Genomic DNA, 10,905 nt, shown 5'->3' on the forward strand with positions numbered 1-10,905 from the left:
CAATGGAAGTAAGAATGTACGGTGGGGTAAAGACAGTCGTCAATGAATGGTGCTGGAAAACCTTGACAGACACATGCAAAAAAAATGAAGCTGGACCACCTCCTTACACCATATACAAAAATAAATTCAAAATGGCTTAAAGACTTAAATGTAAGATCTGAAACCATATAATTCCTGGAAGAAAATATAGGAAGAAACTTCACAGACATTACCTGGAGTAAGATTTTTACTGATATATCCCCTCACGCGAGAAAAGTAAGAGAAAAAATAAACATGTGGGATTACATCAATCTAAAAAGGTTTTTCTTTTTAAAAAAGGAAATTATCAAAAAACAAAAAGGGATCCTACTGAACGGGAAAAGATATTTGCCAATGATATATCTGATAAGGGGTTAATATCACAAATTTATAAAAAAACTCACTCAACTCAACTCCAAAAAAACAAACAACCCAATTAAAAAATGGGCAGAGGACATGAAGAGACATGTCTCTAAAAAAGGACATACCGATGGCAAACAGACATATGAAGAAATGCTCAACCGCACTAACCATCAGAGAAATGCAAATAGAAACCACAATGAGATACCACCTCACCCCAGTCAAAATGGCTATCATCAGTAAATCAACAAACAACAAGTGCTGGCGAGGATGTGGAGAAAAGGGAACCCTCATGCACTGTTGGTGGGATTGCAGATTGGTGCAGCCACTATGGAAAACAGTAATCTGAACAGTAATCTCAGTAATCTGAAAATGGAACTACCCTATGATCCAGCAATTCCACTCCTAGGTATCTATCCAGAAAAATCCAAAACTCTAATTCAAAAATCTTTATGCACTCCTATGTTTATTGCAGCACTATACACAATAGCCAAGACATGGAAACAACGGAAATGCCCATCGGTAGATGACTGGATTAAGAAGCTGTGGTACATTTATACAATGGAGTATTACGCAGCCATAAAGAAGAAATAAATCTTACTATTTGCAACAACATGGATGGACCTAGAGAACATTATGTTAAGTGAAATAAGTCAGACAGAGAAAGACAAATACCATATGATCTCACTTATATGCGGAATCTAATGAACTAATCAGAAACACTTTTGGCGACATAGAGGAAAAACTGAGGGTTGCTAGATGGGCGGGGGGGTGGGGATAAGGGGAAAGGTGAGGGTATTAGAAAACAGTCAGTAACCACAAGCTGGCCATGGGGTTTTGAAAATTAATTTGGGGAACGTAATCAATAATGTTGTAAGGATTTTGTAGGGTACGCGATGGACACTTGTCCCATTTGGGAGACCACATCAGGGATGATGTAGATGCCTGATCACTGCACTGTACACCTGAAGCTGAAGCTGAACAATAATGAATGTCAACTATAATTATATATATATATATGTATATATATATACATATATATGTATATATATGTATGTATATACTTACAAGAAGCGTAGTACAGCATTAGGAATAGGGACAGTGGAAATGTGATGGGTGTGTGCGATGTCAGAGGGGTAGTGGATGGGGGGAGGAGGGTTCACACAGTGTGAGGGATATAAATGGTTAACGTCTAAGTATTACTTTGTCTTGTGCACCTGAAATTAATAAAAAAAAAAAGAGAAAACAAAAGCACAGCTCAAACAAAAAATAAGTATCAAACTTGCTAGTGAAACACCAGAAATATTCTCATTATGTCTCTGCTGTTGTTACATGTTGATTTAAGGTAAGAGAAGAACAGAAGAGATCAAATTTGTGAAGAAGGCAGAGCCATCGTTACTGGAAGCTGGTACTACCACATGATCAGGACATCCAGACACAACTGAAGCACCACAGAAGCGATAAGGTGGCTGGTGATAGGGCATGTGCTAAAGGAGCCTCTTTTCTAAACATAAATGAAAACCAGTTTGGAAGAGGGGGAAAAAAGGAACAAACAGTTGTCTTTACAAAGGCAACAAATACATGTGAAAAGATGTGAAAGGTGAAAACAAGACATGCATGGCTGTTAGGGGAAAATTAAGACTGCAGCGTGAGCTAGAGAATAAACCTGAATAAAAGGCCAGTGATTGGCATCTCTCATCGTTGGATAACGCTCAATAAGGGAGAGGTGTCAGTTCTTGTCAAACATACTGTAAATTAAATGTGGATTCACGTCAAGACAAGAGGATTCTCTTTTAAACAAGATACTGTTGGTGGAAAAAATAAGTATATGAGAATACCCAAGAAAATTCTGAAAAATAAGAGAAAACAAGGGAATATTGGCTCTATCAGATAATGACATAGGAATTAAAACAGTTTCATATGACAAACGGACAAGTACACAATATGGAGAGACCAGGGAGAGACCCGAATACATATAAATATGGAAAGAAACACAGGTGAAGGCAATTCTTCAAGTCTTGATTTGTGGCCCCACTGCTGATCACCCCCGGGCCCAGTGTCCCAGGCCCTTTTGGCAGTAGCCCCGGGCCTATCTCCTGGCTGGCCCCCATTTCAGAGCTCGGCACCTGGCTGGCCAGTAGGGAAGGCATTGCAGACGCCCTCATACTCAGGTGCGGTCATGTGACCACGTCTGTGTCAGGGAGATGGAAACAGAACACTGAGTGTGAATCCTCGTGTGCTGTCTCATGTGGTAGCCACTACCTACATGCAGCCATTTAATTTTAAATGTAAATTAATTAAAATTAAGCATTACTGAAAACTAAGTTGCTCACTCACACTAGCTACATTTCAAGTGCTCAAATACTCACACATGTTTGGTGTGCGTTTCCATGAACCTGGTCGTTTCCAACTTACAAACAAGTCATTTCCCCAGGTTCCCCTAGAAGGAGGCCTGGCCCACACGTGCCGTGACCATCTGGGGTCACACAGGAAAGGACGACACCTAGAGCTGTCGACCAGGTGAGGCAATGGAGAGAGGCACGGTGCTCAGGGTCATGGGAGTGAGGGCCACCTTGAACTCTGAGAGTGGACATCTCACTGGCCTCACCCTGGTCCTCGCCATGCATTAGGGAGCGAGAGCATCCGAATGGAGAGAGCAGGTGTGCCTGGCCTCTAGATGGCTCCCCACTGGATTGTCACAGACAGTGCAAACCTCATGTTATTTAATTCAAAGCCCAATGGCCTTCCTAATACAGCAGGAGAAAGACATGTTATTCCCTAAATCATGGTGGGACAACAGTACACCATTTGGAAAAATTGAGATGTGTCACTCTTACTCTTTGCCAATTCATTTACAAATTCATTATGCTTCAACAAAAGCGCAGGAAGGCATATATACAAGGACACTCTGTTCCACTATATGAACATCTAGTCTGTGGCCTCAAATGCTGCCTATCCTGCTTTGATGTCACCACCATGGTTTACCTCCACACTGTCCCAGCAGTGGACAACACGGCCCTCCCTGCAAGTCCAGACACGCTCTTGCCAATTCGTGTCTCCGATGACTAATGGCGGTTAGCATCTCCTTGCGGGCCTGTGAGCTTCTTGGGTCTCCTCTTCTGCCACTTGCCTGTAGGTACCTTTTGCACCTTCCTCACTGTCCTTTCTTGTCACTTATGGCAGCTCTGGGGACAAATGGGGAAGAGCATCTTGCTTTTGCCATTGCAAATGTCTTTCCTCTTCATCGCTTGTCCATTAGTTCTGTCTCAGAAATATGCATTTTTTGTGTAAACCAGAGTCATAAAAGCTCTATTTACCACCTGTGCTTTTGGAGTTATCTTCATGTAAGTCTTATGCTAGCCTGAGATTTTCTAACATGGGAAGAAAATCCCCTGTGTACCCCTCCATGCCTTCAGCGCTCTCCTTCACCCAAGGGTTCTTCCCTGATCCAGAACCCCATGCCCAAGGGTCTCTAGGTCTTTTCAGCAAACACCTCGGGTGTCCACCCCTCAAGGAAGCAGCAGCCCACAGCAAGTGGAATGTGGACGAGTGCTGGGAGGTTCATCTCTGCAGGGAAGACGGGCACAGAAGCGGCAAGTCCAGAACTGGCAGGTAATGTGTCCAGCTGCTCCAGGAGGAGCTGTCGTGCAGTAGGTGACCAGGCCTTTTTTTAACATCATGGCTGAGGCCAGAAATTATTGGAAATGGTTTAAACTACCGTGTGGAGATTTGCATTCAGATTTCCTGATGATGAGAGACTGGGAGACCCTGCAGTTATTCCTGGAGAAAGCTGCTGCCTCCCTTTCACACAGTTTCTGCCAGCTCTGGCCTTCTTCTGGGGATGATAGTTTTTATGCAAGTGCCCCCACTTCCATCTAAAGGCCTGAGGAAAGGTGAAGGGGCTGCACCACGCCTGGAGGGCCCACCCAGCTTGGCTGAGTTAACTTGAAAAGGTGTTAGAGACCTGCCAGACTCAAATACTGCATTCCTTATGTCCCATTCAAGCCTAACCCCCTCCGTTCCCAAGACTTGACCAAACCTACAACACACTGGCCTTGCTAGGCATGGGGCGTGAAAGTGGCCAGGAGAGTGGGTCAGGGAGGCAGTGAGCCTTTGGGAGACAGAGCAGGGATTCTGTGAACAGAGCTGAGGCCCAGAGCATGGGAACCAGCAGGACCTTGGCAGTTACTGCTATTGCTGTTGTTGGAGGCCGGCTGGTAGTGGAGGACAGAGTATGCCAGGTGGTGAAGCTCTGTGTGTGTGCCTCCAAGGGGGATCTCTTACGTGGCCTCTCTCTGGGGTCTCTTGGGTTTGCCTTCAATTAGCCTCCAGTCTCCAGGGAACTGCTGTTATACCTGGTGGTGTTGAAGCACTGGCCGTGTCACCTGCAGGCCACAATATCCAAGGGCTGGGAGCAGGCTCACCTGCCTGGCCCGAGCAGAGGCCTTGAGCTCCCTGTCCCCATAACCGAGAGCCACCTGGGTGAACGGGACAGGAGAGCAGATGATCCTGAAGGGAAAGGAGCAGCTGAAAGGCTAGCTGGACCCTTTCCTCCCTCTGTTTCTGGGTTGTCTGTGTTTGCTGTGACACAAGCAGATGTGTCTGTCCAGCATACAGCACTTTGGGAGGCTCAGTGTTGGGCACGGTTATGGGCTGCATTGTGTCTATCCCTCCCCCAGAATTCATATGCTGATGCTCTAACCCCAGGAGCTCAGAATGTGACTGTGTCAGAAGATGGGACCTTTAAAAGGTAATCAAAGTAAAATGATGTCACTAGGAAGGGCCCTAATCCAATCTGCTGCTGTCCTTATAAGAAGAGATGAGGACACAGATGTGCACGGAAGGAAGACCATGTGAGGACACAGGGAGAAAACGGCCATCCACACACCAAGGAGAGAGGCCTCAGGAGAAACCAGCCCCGCCCGCACCTCGATCTTAGACTTTCAGACTCTAGGACTGTGAGAATACCAGGGGTGCCAAAAACATGTACATATTTTAAGAGATGTTATCTATGCATTACTTTTCGAAGTTGAATTGAGTTATGGTAGCAATGTGTAGTATGACGTTCGTTCAAAAGATGGAGTTAATCAAATGAACTCTAGCGTCATTCATTGGATTACAATTTTAATAGTTATTTCCTTTCTTAAAATGTGTGTACCTTTTTTTGGCACCCTCTGTAGATATGTGTTGTTTAAGCGGCCTAGTCTGTGGTACTTCATTCCGCAGCCCAAGCTGACTGATAAAGGTGCCAAGAGGTTGTAGGTAGGGACAGGGGCCCTGTGAACACCGAGTGACCTTTCACCTGGGACTAGAGGGGCCTGTCTCCTCCCCTTTGGACCTATGTCCTGGGAAGCCCTGGAAGAGAAAGAGAAACACAACCATCCTCCTAGCGAACAAGTTCTCAAATGACATCTGCTGAACGCAGCAGGAGTGGACAAAGGCTGACAGGATTTCCTGAAATGTGAAGAGACCTCTGCTTGTTACACAGAAGGATGGACTGACCCCTCCCTTAAATTATGTTCTTCTCCTGACTCCAAGGTTCTTGAATAGAGAGGGATAGTGTTGAGTTGTTTGTTTTCTGGTTTTCACTGTAGCACCTCTGGGTAGGGTGAAGGTTCGAAGCACATGTGTAACTGCCGTGGCCAGTCGGGGTCTGTTTGTGGACAGGCCGAGCTCCCAGAGCTAAGTTACTCTGGCACCTGTCCTGGGCTATTGGTGGGGGCCATCCACCTAAGCACTGGGAAATAGGAAAGAACATTTGAAGTCCATCAAACCCATCAAGTTTAGAACGGGGATGAATTTTGACAGCAAGACAGTTGGTTTATGGGTTTGTGCATCTGTTTCATCAACATCCTCACAGCGTAAGCACACCAGAAATCCTGAGGCAGTGGGCCTTGCAGGGAACCTTTGCCACAGAAACTCAGAAGGTGGCTGTGGGGCCCCTCAGAGGGGAGCCACCCACGTCTTTGCTTTCTCCCATCATCCTTTTCAAAGCTGGGAGAGGAAGGAGGAAAGCATTTCAAACAAGAGAGCACCTGCAAATATATTTGCCAAAGTTAAAACTGTTCATTCAGCCTCTCCTCCTATAATCCAGAAACCTCACAAACCTTTTTCCCACAAAATCTGCTTCAAAATCTGGGACCAGGAAAATTCCCACGCCATCCTCTTTGATCTGTCGACCTGGGGCTTATTTCAGCCCGTTGGTTATGTTGGTTCTTTCAGGAAAGCCCACTCAGTGAGCGGCATGTGAGGCCCAGGGCTGGCCTCACAGGACGCTTGGTGATTCTGTTTCGAAAGGTCATGGATCACAGACTGCCGGGGGGGGGGGGCGGCGGGGGGGGGGAGACAAGCACAGAGCACTGTCCTGGGCAAATTCCCCATCCTTCAGCGAGTATGCAATATTGTTCTCATATCCCAGGCTCTGCAACTCAGAAACATTCCGAAATGACTCCTTCCATAGCAGGCAGATTATTCTCTGGTCCAGCTCACAGCAGATGGTCATTATCACCATGAAGAAATAATCACACACCTGGAAATGGCCTCAGAGCTGCTGGCAGGGGGAGGGGGTACTGAGATCTTGATTAAAGGGCCTGGTGTTGTGGGCAGCTGTCCTTTCAGCTTCCGCCAGCTCCACCCTCCTCTCTCACCCCTGAGCCTGAGCCCTGCCTGAGGTCCCCACGCTCCATCACCACCCTCATCACAGACCATTTAATGTCTGCCAGCCCAGGAGCTTGACAAGCACCAGGTACTTGTCAAATGAATGAATTAATTAATATTCAAGACCTTGTATTGATATAATGCATTTCTGCCCCAAACCTAAGATGATTACTCATAACAGATAAAGTCATCGTGACACATATAAGGAAAGGAGAATAAATAAAATGACTTTTCTGTTTCAGAAAAATAGGGCAGTGAAAGAACATAGGAAAAAATGATTTACACCCAATCACTGAGAATGCTGACCCCAAAATCATGAGGCCTTAATCCCAGAGATTCTATTTACCTGGAATAATAAGACATCTTTATATGATGTATAAAGGAAACATGGTCTGCCGTGTCCCTAACTAGCCTTCTCTCTGTCACTCTGCAGCCAGATAAAGAGAATGTCCTCCTTACCCTGTAAGATGGGCCACCTCCCCCAGTCACTAAGAAGAGCCATCTGGGTCAGTCAAGGTCCCATGGGAGGACACGCAGGAAGACAGGAAACCATGTAAATTGAACCATAGAGACCAGAACATGCTGTGTGACGAGGACCCAAGACAGAAGAAGCGGCATGGAGAACAGGGCGATGTGGGCTGAACTCTGGGAGAGACTTAGGAGGAAGATCTGGGGAGCAGACAAGGGGAGTTTTAGATGTGTAGTCTTTTGTTGTGGACTGTATCTTCTCAATTATTTTTCAAACAATGCAAGTAACCGGTGGAATTCCTCTTTAATTACTGTTGCCAACCTGGATGTTGTTCTTTGAGAGAGACTGCACCCACGTGGCAGTAGGTTTTGTGTGGAGTAGAGGGGTATGAGCCAGGGTTTGAAGGCTGAGATTCACACGCAGCTGTACCAGGATTAAATCATCCTTTTAGAACTTAGTCCAGGGCAGCTTTATCAGCGTCCCCACCTGTGGTGTGGAGAGGTTGCGTTCCACCATTCTCATTCTCCAAAGACAAAGTCAGAGAGATACTGCAGATATAACATTGAATATGCAATTACAATTGTGGAGACATTGTAAAGATTAGAAGTTCATGTTTAAAGCAGAAAACTAGGGCGATCCAGTGGCTCAGGTGGTTGGAGCGCTGTGCTCCTAGAGCCGAAGGCCGCTGGTTTGATTCCCACATGGGCCAGTGGGCTGCGCCCTCTACAGCTAAGATTGTGAGCTGGGCTGCTTTGTTCCACCATGAGTGGCCGGTGACCATGCTGGCAGGCAGCTGACGAGAGCTGCGGTGAGCTGCTGTCAGAGGCCAAGCAATGGCGACCAACTGCGTCAGCGGCAGGGAGCTCAAGGCTCCTAATACCAGCATGGGCCAGGGGGCTGTGTCCTACAACTAGACTGAGAAACAAATAATAGCTTAAAAACTGGGGGGCAGGGGCAAAACAAAATAAAAAATAAAGCAGAAAACTAGACTTACACAGCATTTTGTCAATTCACTGACTTAAACATTTCAAAGGAAGCTTCCTCGTGGTGTTCAAACTTAAAATGAACTCTTCTCAAGGCTCAGGCAAACAGGCAGGTTGAACACATGCACGTAATTTCACTCCCTGACAGCCCTGACAGAAACAGTAAAACAGCAACAAAAGGGTTTTTTAAATAATGGAAAACCAAAAGAAGAAATGTTTGGAAGCTCTGTAAGAAAACGGGGTGGCAGATGACTCTACAGCCCAGACACACTGATCCCTGCCAGCGCTGAGGATGGGAACCAACTGGTTTACACCGGGATTGCTCCAAGGACTGCGCCCCATTGGCTCCGGACGCCCTTGAGGTCGAGACACAGCCCATATTAGGACCCGCAGGATCTGTTCATGACGTCCTTAGACTCTAGAGTCCATCCCCACTGGAGGATTCAGGTTAGGCGTGTGGCGACTATTATGGCCTGAATGTTTGCGTGCCCCTAAAATTCACATGCTGAGGCCCTACCCCCAATGTGCTGGTATTCGGAGATGAAGCCTTTGGGAGGTGATCAGGTTTACACGAGGTCACGAGGGTGAGTGGGGCCCGTGGTGGGATTAGTGCCCTTGTCAGAAGAGGCAGCAGGGGTCTCTCCATGTGAGGACACATTGAGAAGGCTGCCGCCTGCAAACACGAAAGAGCCTTCATCAGGAACGACCTTCATCACAGACTTTAGCCTCCAGAGCTGTGAGAAATAAATGACTGTCGTGTTCTGTGATGGTGGCCCACGCTGACGAGGACAGCTATGAGGCTGCACATGTCAGGAGCTCCTCACTCGCACTTACGGTTGTCGGCAATGACACTGCTGTGGTCCAAGCCTATGTGAGGGTCTCGCGGCTACAGGGTAAAGATGGAAATCAGTGGGTCCTCACAGGGAAAACAACGACGGGTGACTTTAGTGGGACAACATGTGTACTAAAACACCAACAGTGCCTTGACCTCTGGAAGACAGGACTTCCCCCCTCATTTTCCACAATGAGCAAGTTTTGCTATTGTAATACAAGCGGCAAAAAGGCACTTGTAGAAACAGCAACCAGTGACATAGTTCCCTGGTAGAAGGCTCGGTATACTCTGCCTGGAATGAAGAGAAATGAATTGTTAGTGGTGTTACTAAGGGACAGGTCTCTGGTAACAATAATAATGTAGAGGACGGTCATTCTCCCGGCATGGGCCATGCCCTGGGGAAGTAGGCACATGCCCACAGGGCAGGTATAGCTCTGCAGTGGCCTCTGCCCAGGACCTTCCCTCCCTCGAGGTGCCCGAGTGCCAAGTACACGCAGCTCCAGGAGCTCCCCAGCCGCAGCCACGCTGTTCCAGCCCACGGAGTTAGCATGGATCTTGGGCTCCCTGGTGGCAGCTATGAGCATGTTTACCAGGAGGGCTGTATCTCCACTCTGGCTTTTAAGAAGTCCATGGTCGTAGTTACACACACACACACACACACACACACACACACACACACACACACGGTTTGTTGACATTCCACCTGCAAGAGATGCCCACCCATCCCCAAGAATGTGTGGTTGAAATACCATAATTAGATTATAAATGTTCTCACTGAAAATAAGCCATGGCAGCCATGTGACGGGAGGTAGGCGTTAGCTTAGCCATGGTCATCATTGTGCCATACATAAATGTAGCAAATCAGCATACTGAACACCTTAAACTTACACAATGTTGTGTGCTAATTATATATCAATAAAACTGGGGAAAAATACTACAATTAAATGAGTATCCCATGTATTGTTGTAGGAAGATAACTGCATTCCTACATGCTTTATTTATGGGGCAAATAATTCCACCAACTACACTGTTAAGTCAACGCATGGACCCCAGTGACGCTGCGCCTCAGTGTCCAGTGGAGAGAACTAACTGGTAGAGGACAGGAGAGGGAGGTCGAAGTGATTGGGCCATGGAGTCCCCAGCTCTGCTCTGATTAAACCCACAACACGGTCTCACCCTCGAGGACTCAGCTCTCACCTTCAGGCACCAGAGCAGCCCAGCGCCTCCATCGCTCTGCCCCACACTGCTACACATAGGGGCTCTTAGGGGAACTCGGGGCTTCCTGGGTCCCACAAGGGACAGCTTTGCTCCAGTTCCCAGATGAGGGACCCGTCAGCCCAGCGGGGTGGCAGATGGGGACTGGGCCAGAGGTGGATGTCAGTATTTCAGGCTTCCAGTCATCGCGATGACAATGCAGTTAGAAAAGACGCTGGGGGACTGGCCAGGTGGGGCAGGCCGCCAGCGAGAGGAGGGTCCGAGGGCTGGAAGCTGGTACCTGGCCAGCTCCCCTCTTGCTGTCAGCAAACACTGTGTCTGGGCTTCTGCTCACTTGGATCCGTAAGCCTCTCTTAAGAGAGGTCAAGGTT

The sequence above is a fragment of the Rhinolophus hipposideros genome (assembly GCF_964194185.1).
Source record: "Rhinolophus hipposideros genome assembly, chromosome: 11".
Lineage (NCBI taxonomy): Eukaryota > Metazoa > Chordata > Mammalia > Chiroptera > Rhinolophidae > Rhinolophus > Rhinolophus hipposideros.